We start from the raw sequence: 15,791 nt of genomic DNA on the forward strand, positions 1-15,791 counted from the left end.
TCACTTCAACTCACTATTTATTAGCCTTTGATCTGCTATTAATTTTTCATGTTGATGAAAACTCATGTAAGTTTTTACCTGTATCCTTCCACTGCCCCCTTCTAACCAAGGGCTGCCCAGCCCCGAGCCTGGGTGTCTGTCCGTGTTTATCTTCCCTTTGGCATCAGGCAGGACTGCTCTCATTTCCAGGGGGTACCCAGAAAAGAACTGAAGAGGTCTTAACCATATCCACATTGAGTAAAGGCCAAATGATACCATAGAGCCCCCTATACATGAAGGTTGTCCAGTAATTTTAAAAGAAAGGAGTGAGAAGAATAGATACATGCATATGTATAACTGGATCACTTTGCTGTACACCTGAAACCAACACAACATTGTTAATCAACTATACTCCAATATAAAATAAAAATTTTAAAAAAAGAAAAAGAAAGAGGAATAAGACATAGTCCCCCCCCAAAAAAGGAGTGGACCTGTCAAACACAAGAAAATGCTCTCCATAGAGTCATTAGCATATTCACACCACCAGTAGCAATTCAGTTGAGCAAAACAACATCGTCTGGCAAATGAATGTTATTAAGTTAAATTGTATTGGTTTGGAATATTTTTATTGAATTGGTAAACCTGTTGTATTATAGTTCTTCCAGAGCTACGAGCGTAAGGAATTTATATCTATAATAACGTTGGTGCAGACTTGAGTAGCACTACTGTAAAAATAAAACTGGGAGCATGCAAGAATATGTTCCTGGGACACATACACATTCATCCTGTTCGTAAATAATGAGCTGGAAGGTTCAAGTTCAGGAGCTGTGCCTCCAAGAGTACCTTGGGGAGAGGAGAGGGGAGAAGAATAAGGCAGTTGAAATAAGTAGGTTCCTTTACCCCATTTCAGTATAGTGGAATACTGCGTAAGATTTGATTTGGACAAAAGGAGTTTGGATACCACAGGTCTAGATTATTTCTGAGTCCTTTCAGCTTTAGCAACCAAAACCCATTTATTTTCCCTGACAATGGAAATTATTGGTAGCTTTGGACCCTTTCCCATGCCCACAACCAAAATGGATGTGTATATGTATATACACAGGAGAAAGAGAGAGAGAGAGATTTATTCTAACAGCCCACATGCTTATGAAGGTACATGTCCAAAATCTGCAGGGTAGACCAGCAGGCTAGAAACCCAAGGAGAGCTCATGTTGCAGCTGAAGTCTGATGACTGTTTGCTGGCAGAATTCCTTCCTGCTCCGGGGAACTCAGTCTTTGTTCTATAATGGCCACCAACTGTTTGCGTGAGGCCCAACCGAATTACAGGGGAAAATCTACTTTGTTCAAAATTCACAGTATTAAATTGTTTTCTTTTTAATTTTATTGAAGTATAGTTGATTTAAAATGTTGTGTTAATTTCTCCTATACAGCAAAGTGACTCAGATATATATATCTATATATATAGATATATAGATATATATATTTTTCATGTTCTTTTCCATTATGGTTTGTCACAGGATGCTGAATATAGTTCCCTGTGCTATACAGTAGGACCTTGTTGTTTATCCATCTTATATATAATAATTTGTCTCTGCTAACCCCAAACTCCCAATCCTTCTTTCCCCCACCATTCCCTTGGCAATTACAAGTCTGTTCTCTATATCTGTAAATAAGTTTTTGTTTTGTAGATATGTTGATTTGCATCATATTTTAGATTCCACATATAGGTGATATCATATAGTATTTATCTTTCTCTTTCTGACTTACTTTGCTTAGTATGATAATCTCTAGGTCCATCCATATTGCTGCAAATGGCATTATTTCATTCTTTTTTATGGCTGAGTAGTATTCCATTGTATATATGTGCCACATCTTCTTTATCCATTCATCTGTCCATGGACATTTAGGTTGCTTCCATGTCTTGACTGTTGTAAATAGTGCTGCTGTGAACATAGGGCTGGCTGTGTCTTTTCAAATTATCGTTTTCTCTGGGGATATGCCCAGGAGTGGGATTGGTGGATCGTATGGCAACTCTATTTTTAGTTTTTTGAGGAACCTCCACACTTCTCTCCATAGTAGCTGCACCAATTTACATTCCCACCAACAGTGCACGAGGGTTCCATTTTCTCCACACCCTCTCCAGCATTTGTTATTTGGAGACTTTTCAATGATAGCCATTGTGACTGGTGTGAGGTGGTACCACATTGTATCAATAGTTTTGATTTGCATTTCTCTAACAGTATTAAATGTTAGTCATCCAAAACACACCTTCACAGAAACATCTAGAATAATGTTTGACCAAATACTTGGGTACCATGGCCTAGGGAAATTGACATACAGAATTAACCATCACAACACATATCAGCTGGATTCACCTAGAAATAAACTATAATGGAGAAAAGAGTTTGTTCTCAACAACGTCAAGATTCTTCTGAGCTCTTAGATACAGGCCAGGTAGAATGTACAGTTGACCCTTGGACAACATCGGTTTGAACTGTTGTGGGTCCACTTACACTTGGATTTTTTTCACTAAATGCTTCCTACAGCACTGCATGATCCACAGTTGGTTGAATCTATGGACGTGGAACCTCGGATATGGAGGACCGACTGTAAAATTATTGTGGTTTCTGACTGGGTGTGGGGGAGTTCCTAACCTTGCATTGTTCAAGGATCAACTGTATAAAAGGCAAAAACAGCAATGCCCATTTAGGAATGCCTCCCAGACGACAGGACCTATACCTGTTTTGTTTATTACAGCATTCTAGGGTCTAATCCAGTGCCTGCTGTGCACAACTTATGTTCTATCTGTATCTGTTAACTGATGGAATTAGAAGATATACAAGACCTTTTTGTAATGGGAACCACAGCTGGGAGAAATAAACTTTACTGAAGTAATATTCTATAAGTCAGGAAGGTGGGACCTGGTTTTATTCATTCTTAGAAGCTGAATTTTTAAAAATACCTTTTCTTTACTTTGTTAAAATAAACATAACATAAAATTTACCATCTTAGCTATTTTAAAGTGTACGGTTTAGTGGTACAAAATACATTCACCTTTTTATGCAACCATTACCACCGTCCATCCCAGAACTCTTTTCATCTTGTAAATCTGAAGCTTGTACTTATTAAAAAATAACTCCCCATCTCCCCTCCCCACAGCCTCTGGCAACCATAACTATACTTTGTCTTTATGATTTTGGCTAGTCTAAGACGCTTCTATAAGTGGAATAGTATAGTATTTGTCTTTTTTTGTGACTGACATTTCACTTAGCATAACGTCCTCAAGTTTCATACATGCTGTGGCATTTATCAGAATTTCCTTCCTTTTTAAAGCTGAAAAATGTTCTGTTGCATAAATATACCACATTTTAGTAATCCACCCATCAGTTGATGGACACTGGTTGCTCCCGTATTTTAGCAACTGTGAATAATGCTGCTATGAACATGGGTGTACAAATATCTCTTCAAGACCCTGCTTTCAATTCTTTTTGGTATGCACCCAGAAGTGGAATTGCTGGGTCATATGGTAATTCTGTTTTTAATTTTTTGAGGAACCTCCACACTGTTTTCCATAATTGCTGCACCATTTTACACTCCCACCAACAATGTCCAAGGGTTCCAGTTCTCCACTCCCTCACCAGTACTTGTTGTTTTCTATACTTTAATAGTACTCATCCTAATGAGTGTGAGGTGGTATCTCATTGAAGTTTTGATTTGCATTCTCCTAATGATTAGTGACTTTGAGCATCTTTTCATGTGTTTATTGGCCATTGGTATATCTTCTTTGAAGAATATCTATTTAAGTCCTTTGCTCATTTTTGAATCGGGTTTTTTCTTGTTGTTGTTGTTGAGTTTTAGTAGTTCTCTATATATTCTGGATATTAATCCCTTATCAAATATATGATTCGCAAATATTTTCTCCCACTCCGTGGGTTGTCTTTTTTACTCTGTGGATAGTGTCTTTTGATGCACAAAATTGTTTTGTTTTCATGAACCCCATTGGTCTATTGTTTCATTTGTTATCCACGCTTTTGATGTCACATGCAAGAAATCATTACCAGTGTTGCCAAACTTTTGTCTATGTTTTATTCCAGTAGTTTGTTTTAGAACTTACATTTAGGTCCTTGATCCATTTTGAGTTAATTTTTGTATATGGTGTTAGGTAAGGGTCCAATTTCCTTCTTTTGCATGTGGATATCCAATTTTCCCAGCACCATTTGTTGAAAAGACTGCCCTTCCCCCATTGAATGATCTTGGCCCCCCTGTCAAACGTCATTTGACTGTAGATGCAAGAGTTTATTTCTGTGCTGTATTCTATTCCACTGGTCTATATGTCTGTCTTTATGCCAATATCACACTGTTTTGATTACTGTAGCTTCATAGTAAGGTTTTTTTTTAATTGAAGTAAAGTTGATTTTGTAGTAAGGTTTGAAATCAGGAAATGTGAGTCCTTCAGTTTTGTCCTTTTTCAGGATTATTTTGGCTATTCAAGGTTCCTTGAGAGTCCATATCAATTTTAGGATGTGTTTTTCTATTTTTGAAAAACAAAGTCATTAGGATTTCAATAGGGATTGCAGTGAATCTGTAGCTTACTTTGGGTAATATTGACGTTTTAACAATTTAAAGTCTTTCAGTTCATGAACATGGGATGTGTTTCCACTTATTTATGTTTTTAAAAAATTTCTTTCAGCAATATTTTGTAGTTTTCATTGTACAAGTTTTTCACCTTCTTAGTTAATTCGTAAGTATTTTATTCTTTTTAATGCTATTGTAAATGTAATTATTTTGTAATTTACTTTGCAGATTGTTCATTGTTTGTGTATAGAAATGCAACCAATTTTTGTGTGCTGACTTTGTATTCTGCTACTTTGCTGAATTCATTTATTAGTTCTAACAGCTTATTTTGTGTGTAGAGTCTAGGATTTTCTATGTATAAGATTATATCATCTGCAAACAGATAATTTTACTTCTTCCTTTCCAACTTGAATGCCTTTTATTTATTTTCATTTCTTGCCTAATTGCTCTGGCTAGAACTCTCAGTACTATGTTGAATAGAAGTGGTGAAATCAGGCATCCTTGCCTTGCTCCTGATCTTAGAGGAAAAGCTTTCAGTCTTTCACGATTGAACATTATTTTTGCTGTGGGTTTTTCATATACGACTTTTATTACGTGGAGGTAGTTTTTTCTATTCCTATTTTCTTGAATGTTTTTATCATGAAAGGGTGTTAAGTTTTGTCAAATGATTTTTCTGCATCAATTGAATGATCATGTAGGGTTTTTCCCTTGTTTTGTTGATGTAGTATATTACATTGATTGATTTTCATATGTTGAACGATCCTTAAATTCAAGGAATAAATCCCACTTGGTCATGATGGGATTATAATACTCCTAATATGCTGATGAAATTTGTTTGCTAGTATTTTATTGAGAATTTTTGCATCAATATTCATTAGGGATATTGGTCTGTAGTTTTATTTTCTTCTATTGTCTTTGTCTGGCTTTGGTATGAGGGTTATGCTGGCCTCATGAGTTAGGAAGTATTCCTTCCTATGTAACTTTTTGGAAAAATTTGAGAAGGATTGGTATTAGTTGTTTATTTTAATGTTTTGGTAGAATTCACAAGTGAAGCCATCAGGTCCAGGGCTTTTTTTGGTTGGGAGATTTTTTTTTTTTTATTACTGATTCAATCTCATTACTAAATATAAGTCTACTCAGATTGTCTATTTCTTAGTCTCAGATTTAGTCTTGGTAGGTTTTCTGTTTCTAGAAATTTGTTCATTTCATCTAAGTTATCAAATGTGCTGGCAAACAATTGTTTATAGTACTCTCTTATAGTCCTTTTTATTTCTCTGGGATCAGTAGTAATGTCTCCACTTCCATTTCTTATTTTAGTCCTTTGAGTCTTCTCTCTTTTTCTCTTAGTCCATCTAGCTAAAGGTTTGTCAATTTTGTTGATCTTTTCAAAGAACCAACTTTTGGTTTCATTGATTTTTCTCTATTGTTTTTCTTTTTTTTTTAAAACATCTTTATTGGAGTATAATTGCTTTACAATGTTGTGTTAGTTTCTGCTGTATAACAAAGTGAATCAGCTATATGTATACATATATCCCCATATCCCCCCTGCCTTGCGTATTCCTCCCACCCTCCCTATCCCACCCCTCTAGGTGGTCACAAAGCACCAAGTTGATCTCCCTGTGCTATGTGGCTGCTTCCCACTAGCTATCTATTTTACATTTGGTAGTGTATATATGTCCACACCACTCTCTCACTTTGTCCCAGTTTACCCTTCTGCCTCCCCGTGTCCTCAACTCCATTCTCTACACCTGCATCTTTACTCCTGTCCTACCCCTGGGTTCATCAGAACCATGTTTTTTTTATTCCATATATATGTAAGCATACAGTATTTGTTTTTCTCTTTCTGACTTCACTCTGTATGACAGACTCTAGATCCATCCACCTCACTACAAATAACTCAATTTCATTTCTTTTTATGGCTGAGTAATATTCCATTGCATATATGTGCCCCATCTTCTTTATCCATTCGTCTGTCGATGGATGCTTAGGTTGCTTCCATGTCCTGATTATTGTAAATAGAGCTGCAATGAACATTGTGGTACATGACTCTTTTTGAATTATGGTTTTCTCAGGGTATATGCCCAGTAGTGGGATTGCTGTGTCATATGGTAGTTCTGTTTTTAGTTTTTTAAGGAACCTCCATACTGTTCTCTATAGTGGCTGTATCAATTTACATTCCCCTCAACAGTGCAAAAGGGTTCTCTTTTCTCCACACCCTCTCCAGCATTTATTGTTTGTGGATTTTTTGATGATGGCCATTCTGACCAGTGTGAGGTGATACCTCATTGTAGTTTTGATTTGCATTTCTCTAATGATTAGTCATGTTGAGCATCTTTTCATGTGTTTGTTGGCAATCTGTATATCTTCTTTGGAGAAATGTCTATTTAGGTCTTCTGCCCATTTTGGGGTTGGGTTGTTTGTTTTTTTTGATATTGAGCTGCATGAGGTGCTTGTGTATTTTGGAGATTAATCCTTTGTCAGTTGCTTCGTTTGCAAATATTTTCTCCCATTCTGAGGGTTGTCTTTTCGTCTTGTTTATGGTTTCCTTTGCTGTGCAAAAGCTTTTAAGTTTCATTAGGTTCCATTTGTTTATGTTTGTTTTTATTTCCCTTTCTCTAGGAGGTGGGTCAAAAAGGATCTTGCTGTGATTTATGTCAGAGTGTTCTGCCTATGTTTTTCTCTAAGAGTTTTATAGTGTCTGGCCTTACATTTAGGTCTTTAATCCATTTTTAGTTTATTTTTGTGTATGGTGTTAGGAAGTGTTCTAATTTCAAAAATATGGAACGCTTCACGAATTTGCGTGTCATCCTCACACAGGGGCCATGCTAATCTTCTCTGTATCGTTCCAATTTTAGTATATATGCTGCCGAATTGAGCCCCTCTAATGTTTTTCTACTCTCTATTTTATCTACCTCTACTCTAATGTTTGTTATTTTCTTCCTTCTGCTAGCTTTGGGTTTAGTTTGTTCTTCTTTTTCTTATTCCTTAAGTTGTAGAGTTAGGTTGTTGATTTGAGTTCTTTCTTGTTATAGCTATAAATTTCCACCTTCGCATCATGTTTGCTGTGTCATGTAAGTTTTGGTATGTTATATTTTCATTTTTACACAACTCTAAGTAGTTTCTCATTTTCCTTGTGATTTCTTCTTTGATCTATTGGTTGTTTAAAAGTGTGTTGTTTATTTTCCACAGTATTGTGAATTTTTCAGCTTTCTTTGTGTGTTTTTTTTTAATTTCTAACTTCATCCTGTTGTGATCAGAGAAGATATCTGTCATAACTTTGTATGATATCATGTTTTAAGTCTGTTGAGACTTAATTTGTGTCCTAACATATGGTCTACCTGGAAAATGTTCCATGTGCACTTGAGAAAAATGTATATGCTGTTGTCATGAGACTTAATTTGTGTCCTAACATATGGTCTACCTGGAAAATGTTCCATGTGCACTTGAGAAAAATGTATATGCTGTTGTCATTGGGTGGAATGTTCTGTATAGTCTTGTTAAATCTAGTTGGTTTATTGGGAGTGAGGCATTGAAGTCTCTGTTATTGTAGAACTCTCTATTTCTCCCTTCAAATTCTGCCCATTTTTGCTTCATGTATTTTGATAGTCTGTCATTGGGTGTGCAAATGTTTATAATTGTTATATCTTCTTGCTCTACTGAGCCTTATATTAATATATAATGTCCTTCTTTGTCTTTTGTAACCTTATGTGATTTAATGTCTACTTTGTCTGATATTAGTATAGCCAGTCCTGTTCTCTTTTGGTTACTATTTGCATGGAATATGTTTTTCCATCCTTCCCATTTCAACCTATTTGTGTTTTGGGGTTTCAGATGAGACTCTTATAGACAGCATATAGCTGGGTCATGTGTTTTTATCCATTCTACCAATCTCTGTCTTTGTTGATAATAAGGGACTTACTTTTGTCATTGTGCTGTTTGTTTTCTATATGCCCTATAGCCATTTTTTCCCTCATTTCCTGCATTACTGTCTTCTTCTGTGTTCTGTTGACTTTTTGTAGTGAAATGTTTAAATTCCTTCTTAATTTCCTTTTGTGTATACTCTATAAACTATTTTATTTGTGGTTATCATGGAGATTACATTTAACATCCTAAAGTTATAACATTCTAATTTGAATTTATTACAGCTTAATTTCAATAACATACAAAAACTGTTCTTTTACAACTCTGTCCCCACCCCTTTTGGTTATTGTTATCACAAAATTACATCTGTATACATTGTATGCCGAAAAACATAAACTAATAATTCTTTTAAATGTACTGGCCTCCTAAATTATGCAGAAAACAAGATTTGGAGTTACAAACCAAAGTTACAGTAATACTAGCTATTACACGAATAATTGTTTTCTTTAAATATATTAGTCTCTTAAATCATGTAGAAGACAAAAAGTACAGTTACAAACCAGTGTTACAATGATACTAGCTTCTACAATTGCCCATGTAGTTGCCTTTAATGAGATCTCTATTTCTCCATATGGCTTCAGTTTACTGTCTAGTATTCTTTCATTTCACTCCACAGGACTCTCTTGAGCATTTCTTGTAGGGAAGGTCTAGTGGTCATGAACTCCTTCAGCTTTTTTTAATCTGGGAATGCCTTGATTTCTTCTTCACTCTAAAGGACAGTTTTGCCAGATATAAGATTCTTGGTTGACAGTTTTTTTCTTTGAGCACTTTGAATAAATCTTCCCACAGTCTTCTGGCCTCCAAATTTTTTGATGAGAAATCTGCAGATAATCTTATTGAGGATCCCCTTGTATGTGACTATTCACTTACCTTGCTGCTTTCCAGATTTTCCCTTTGTCTTTTGAAAGTTTGATTATAATGAGACTGTGTGGGTCTCTGACTTCATCTTACTTGGAATTCATTGAGCTTTTTGGATGTTTATATTCATGTCTTTTATCAAATTTGGGAAATTTTAAGTCATTATTTCTTCAGATATTCTCTCTGCCCCTTTCTCTTTCTCTTCTTTTTTTTTTTTTTTTGCATATCAGAAATGCATTTTTATTTTTATTTGAAAACAACTTAAATTTTTAGACAAATGATTTTAGTATATAAATTTGATTTTGTTTTTATACAGAATATAAAGATTTCCCTCATTGATCTTCCATGTGAAGGGGATTACAAGCCTGAAGGGAGATACTTGCTGCACACAAGTGTGTATATCTTACGTGTAGGGTACTGGAAACCAATGTGTAGTGTTTCCACACATAAATTAGGTCAAGTAACACCACATATTAAAAAGGGGATAAGAGAAAAATTCTATTAATCAGATTCAAGAAGCAAACATGACACAAAAACTGCAGGTAAGACCAAATGAGTAACTTTAGATAGGACACTGCAGGTTATCCTAGAGTAACAGGTTTGTGAAGCTAGAGCATGTACCACATTAAAACAGCAAGAAAGAACTATTTATATAGAAAGGCTGGAATGAGGGATTTTTTTCACGAAAGCAAATTAACTTCTTGTAAACTGCCAAAACAAAACAGAACAAAACTGAGCATTATGAGTGTTAGTATACTGAAGGCATATTATACCAGTTTTTGTGCAGCATGCTAAAGTTAGTTAGAACTTCTTCACTGGTGCATATGAATCATTAATAGTCACGGAAAGTTTTTCTTGCCCCTTCTTGCCAAATTTCAGGCATGTCTTATTTTAGATAGAGTATAGCTTTTATCTATAATTTCATCCTGTAAAAACATATGAAGACAACGTTCATTCTGTGCCAGAGGATGACCAGCGACCTTGTTTATAAACTGCTCCAGCCCTTGCTTCCTTTCTTCAATAAAATTGTCATCAAATATTCCATCATCTCCTCTAAAAGGAAGCTGACGCAAAAATGCTTTCCCAGGGAGTGGGGGAACTACAACCTTGCTCTCTCTTTCTAATTCACTTCTCAGCCATTCAAAGTCACTGTATCTTCTTCTAACGGTAGATTCCTTCAGCTTGAAAATAGGCAGATTTGTCTTGACCCTGATTTCGTAGGTGGTGAACCGGCCCCGGCCGACTCCCACTGTCTGCGGGTTGCTCACATCAATCTCGAGGAAGTTGCTGGGAGGCCCGTAGGCGTCATTCAGGTTCTGCGGCTTAGTGATCAGCCGCCGGGTGTCCGCCACGGTCTCCGCCATTTCGCTGCTGCAGCCGCCGCCACCGCCACCGCAGGCTCCCTCCACCCCCTCGGCGTTCCACCGACCCCGCTGCCACCGCTGCTGCCCACCGCGGGGACGCCGGGCTCGCCTCTCTCCTTTTACTGGGATTCTTGCAATGTGTATGTTGGTCCTCTTGATGGTGTCGTGTCACACTTTTCTTTAATCTTCTTTCTTTCTGTTCTTCAGCCTTGATAATTTCCATTGTCTTATCTTCAAGTTCACTGATTCTTCCTTCTGCCTGCTCAGATCTGCCTTTGAACCTCTCTAGTGAATTTTTCACTTCAGTTATTGTACTTTTCAGCTCCAGAATTTCTTTTTGGTTTCTTTTTGTGTTTCCTATCTCTTTGTTGATGTTTTCATTTTGTTCACACATTATTTTCTTGACTTTCTCCACATCTTCCTTTAGTTCTTTGAGCATCTTTAAGATGGTTGTTTTAAAGTCTTTGTCTAGTATATCTGCCATTAGGTCTTTTTCAAGGACAGTTTCTGTTGATTTTTTTCCCCTTTGTTTGAATGGGCCTTGTGATTTTGTATTAAACACTGGACATTTTAATCTAATGACGTGGTAACTCTGGAAACTCTCAGATTCTCCCCCTCCCCCAGGGTTTGATGTTCTTTGTTGTCGTTTTTTGACTGTTATAAGCTGTCTCTGTGCCAAGGATCAGCCTGAGTTGTAAACTTAATGTCTTCTCAGGTCTTTTCTGAGCATTTCCCTGAGCATGCACAGTCACTTTTAAATTTTCTCTGTATATTCAGCCTTTTTTGAATGTCCTAGTCTTTAAGTTCAGGCTCCCAAAAGAGGAAAAGCAAAAAATGATGGGAGGGGGAAAGCGCACTGGCCCTTTAAATCTTCTGGCATTCACTTCAACCTGAAGGGGGAGGGACATGAACCAATGAGGGGAGGTGCAACAGCAATGGCTTCACCCTCTTTGTCTGCACCTCTGTCGTCAGCAGTCAGAGCACAGGTCCCCAGTATTTGGGGGACAGGGTGCTTTTGCCCACTCTAGCTCCCACAAGTTGTGTGCGAGCTGCACAGCCTCTTGCCATGTGTCTGGGAGTGGGGATGGGTAACTGCTAATGAGTCAGGAGCTGAAGCTGGCTGCAATTGACTGCAATTTGCCTCCAAGCCTTCTGCCAGAAGTTGCAAGCCTTCAATAGACTCCAGAGTTCCAAAATAGCTACATCAGGTTGATTCTGCCATTGTAGTTGTTGTCTGGGTGGAGAGACAGATTCCTGGTGCTTCCTCCTCCACCATCTTCCCAGAATCCTCCCTTCAGAAGCTGCATTCTGACGGGGGAAGTCAAAGCTTCAACAGAACCTGGCCAGATTCTTTGAAACTGCCTTAAAGTAACAAAAGTATTGCTGAAAGTGAACTTCCACACACTCTGCTATCGAATGCACCGCGTGGATTTCCCTGCACACACTCAGGTATTCTCATATACGAGATAAAAAGAGTATGCCACGAAGCTTTGCTGTGACCTTCCAGGCCTCCTCACTGAGCGAATGGTGAGAGCCTTAGTCCTTAAGCAAAGAGCCCTGGTTCCACTTTGACCTGATTCTCAGCTTCCCACACTGTCCATCTGCTGCTAATGTGGCTCCTGATTGCCTGTCCTGGGAAGGGCTCCTCCCTCTGTGCAGGACCATAGCTCTGCTCCTCCCCAGAGGAGGGACTATTGCAACCTTCTTTTGGATGATGGACTAACTTTCTGAGTGAAATGCAAGCTGAAAGTAGTGCCCTCCCCTCATGCCCCCTATGTACTCACCTTTGACCTGGTCGGAGTCCAACACACTATAGTGTCGTTCTATGGTTAAATGTCTTTATTCTGCTCCCCGATGACACTGTACAAAGGCTGTGTCCTACAGCATCATCTCCTAATAAAGCACAAGCCCATGTCCCAGTAATTCTCCACAGAGCACCAATCTCACAGCGCCTATGTAAACAACTGCTCAACACAGTTAAAAAAGATTTTTTCAATCAGAAAAGAAAAACATGCTCATTAGAAGAAATGTGAGAAATACATAAAAGGAGAAAAAGGGTATCACTATTCATTTCACCACCGTTAACAGTTGAAATACTGTATTAAGTTTAAAGATTCAGAAAAATATGGAGTAATTAAGTCACTCCCTAAAATATCACGTTAATATTTTGTCATGGGATTCCCTGGTGGCGCAGTGGTTGAGAGTCTGCCTGCCAATGCAGGGGACACGGGTTCGAGTCCTGGTCTGGGAAGATCCCACATGCCGCGGAGCGGCTAGGCCCGTGAGCCACAGCTACTGAGCCTGCGCGTCTGGAGCCTGTGCTCCGCAACAAGAGAGGCCGCGAGAGTGAGAGGCCCGCGCACCGCGATGAAGAGTGGCCCCTGCTTGCCGCAACTGGAGAAAGCCCTCGCACAGAAACGAAGACCCAACATAGTAATCAATCAATAAATAAATCTTTAAAAAAAAAAAAAAAAAAAAAAAATATTTTGTCATAAAAAGTTTGCAGGGACCTTTAATTTTATAAAAGAAATGGAAGATGGCAAATAAAGTTGAGGTGGCTTTTTTCCTTCCCAGGTCATGTTCCCGGCCCTCCCCAGAGGTAACTACTCTCATGGGGCCAGGGGAGGGGTGGGGAGGGAGGACAGAAGGAGAAAGGTAAGCACAGGAGTCCTACACAGACAGCCAACGAGGAAGCCAAGCTTTGGGCAGCCTCTTGGCAGCCCACTCAGCCAAGGCTGCTCCAAAAGGAGCCCAGGTACCTTGACACGGGGCTCAGGGTGTCCGTCCTGAAGGCCAGGCCTTGAGTCAAAGTGTGGATTTCCATTTCCCATTTAGCAGTGCTTACGTTTGTCTCCCAGAGCTTGGGATACAAGCCATTTGGGGAACAAAAGGGAGATTTGGGTCAGGGCTCGGACCACCAGGGAGCTCCCGAGCTGGCTCTGCTCCTGGTTCAAGGGTAGCTCGCATCCAGGACCCATGCCAGGTCTCTGTGGGGTGGTTTCCATGGGCCTCAATAGGCCCACATCAGAATTCCAGAGCAGAGACGCGATCCCCCGAGCAGAAAGTGACCTTCTGAACAGAGCGTGTCCACTTCTGTGTGGGCGTTCCCACGTCTTCCCCCATCCCCTGCCGCATGGACGCTCCTCCCTGACTCCATCACCTTGCTCCCTGATGGGGGGCGCACCTGGGAGCCTGGTCTCTCCTGCAGGCATCAGAGGGGAGGGGCGTTGCCTGGAAACCTGGTGGCGCCTGCTCCTTCTTAGAGGAAACAGACTGTGAGGGACCATGGGGCCACCGCATTCTTTTTCTGGGCCGTCTTGTCCGGCTCCAATTTGTGACGCTTCCTCTTATGAAATAGGGCAGAGCAGCCCCCGCACTCGGCCTCCGCGGAGCGCCGTGGTGAGTGGCTCAGCACTGCCTTTGCCAAATGCCCGGTGTTTTGAAAAAAATCAAGTTCCTTGTAGCTGGCAGCTGGTATGTTATTATCCCCCGGGGAGGGTGTCAAAAGGCCACATTTCTTAGTATGGAATTATCCTCTAATTAAAATTTAAACCAGTTTACTGAGAAAGACACCTGAAGCCTCAGATTCTCCAAAGCTTAAGAACCCATATTTTACTCCAGGCCATGTGACTTGCCCAGGATCATGAGATGAATAAAAGTCACAATGCCTATCGGGCGGCCAATGAATTCCTTTACATTTTGGTCTTTTCAAGTGAAAAACTGAAATGTAAAATATATTACTATTAAAATGTATCTTTTTCATGGATGAGGCACTAAAGATTGCTTATATGATAAACAATATTTTTATAATAATTTTAGATAGCACTGTACTGTTTTCAAATTAAATACACGTAATCCATTTACTTGTTTTGATTTTCGGCCTCTGCTGCCTGCTTATAATAGAAGGGAACTCCCTGGCAGCCCCTAGTTTAATCTCCAATGTCCTGTCCTTTGTGGACCTGCTTCTGGAGCTGCTCTTCTTTTCCAAAAGAGAAGAGAGCTTTCTTTCACAGCTCTGAAGCATAGTTTCCAGGGGTAGTAGATTGAACCATGTGAAACTGCCATTTTTGTAAGTCAGAAACAGTGGGTTACTGGTAACTTCATATGGTCCAACCTAATATTTTGGTCTAAATGAAATCTGTGAGCAAAAATGCATGCCATTCACTAAAAGTTCACCTTGTTTGAATCCTCCTTTGATGGATTTCAAGAAAGTGAAAACTGTTCCAGATGCTTTAAAAGTATTAGCTCTTTTAGTCCCCCCTGCTTAAACTCATGAAATGTAGCCCTCTTATTAGCCACCTTTCACAAATGAGGAAACCAAGGCCCAGCAGATTCAATAAATTGCCTTCTCTCACCAGTTAGGATGTGACCAAGCCAGCTTTGGGCCTGGGCAGTCTGGGTCTAAAGCTTGTGCCTTTTGCCCTTCTAGAATGTCTTCTCACCGAAGGAAACCGGAGAGTGGAGAGCTGATGGGAGTGGGCAGAGGCAAGGAGAAATAACTTGCATGAATGTCCAGAGGGGTTTGGATATTTTCAGCTAAAGAAAAGGTAAATTCTCAATAGGAAATATAAGAGCTCCTAGTTGGAGCTCTCGAGACTGGGCAGCGGCAGGGCTCGTTTATAGAACAGCAACGTCATCAGGGGCCAAATCGCCTCTATCTTTATGCTCAGTCATCCTCCACACACGGGCTTGTTTGCTAGGCTGATTCTCCTCATGGGCCCCAAATGGCTGCAGTGGTTCTGGGCTTCATATATCAACAATATCCAGGCAGAAGGAGGGAATCAACCCTGTCTTATGTCCCATTTTAAGACTGAGGAAACCTTCCCAGGGTCCTCAGAAGATTTCTCATATCTCATGGTCTCACAGCCACGCTTAAACCAATGATTTTGCAAAGGGAATGAGACAGCCATATTGGGTTAGACGAAACTAAGGTGCCCCCTTGGGGCTGGAGAGGGCCCTGGACTGCTCTGAAGGTCAAGGCCACTCAGAGGAGGGGGAAACAAAACTGGGTTCTGTTAGATGGAGGGAGGTGGGGGGTGGCTGCCACAGGTGTGTCCAGAGTTGGGCGGTAGAAAATGGGGCCAAAAGTTTGGA

General features: G+C 39.6%; 1 pseudogene across 1 annotated transcript; it reads right to left on the reverse strand.

Annotated features, from left to right (window-relative positions):
* Positions 1-9,559: 9,559 nt before the first annotated feature.
* On the reverse strand, positions 9,560-10,789 carry LOC309651600 (sorting nexin-3 pseudogene; annotated as a pseudogene). Its single transcript has one exon. The product of its transcript is annotated as a sorting nexin-3 pseudogene (transcript).
* Positions 10,790-15,791: the final 5,002 nt, after the last annotated feature.

This window comes from Balaenoptera physalus (assembly GCF_965194825.1).
Source record: "Balaenoptera physalus genome assembly, chromosome: 21".
NCBI classification, from domain to species: Eukaryota; Metazoa; Chordata; class Mammalia; order Artiodactyla; family Balaenopteridae; genus Balaenoptera; species Balaenoptera physalus.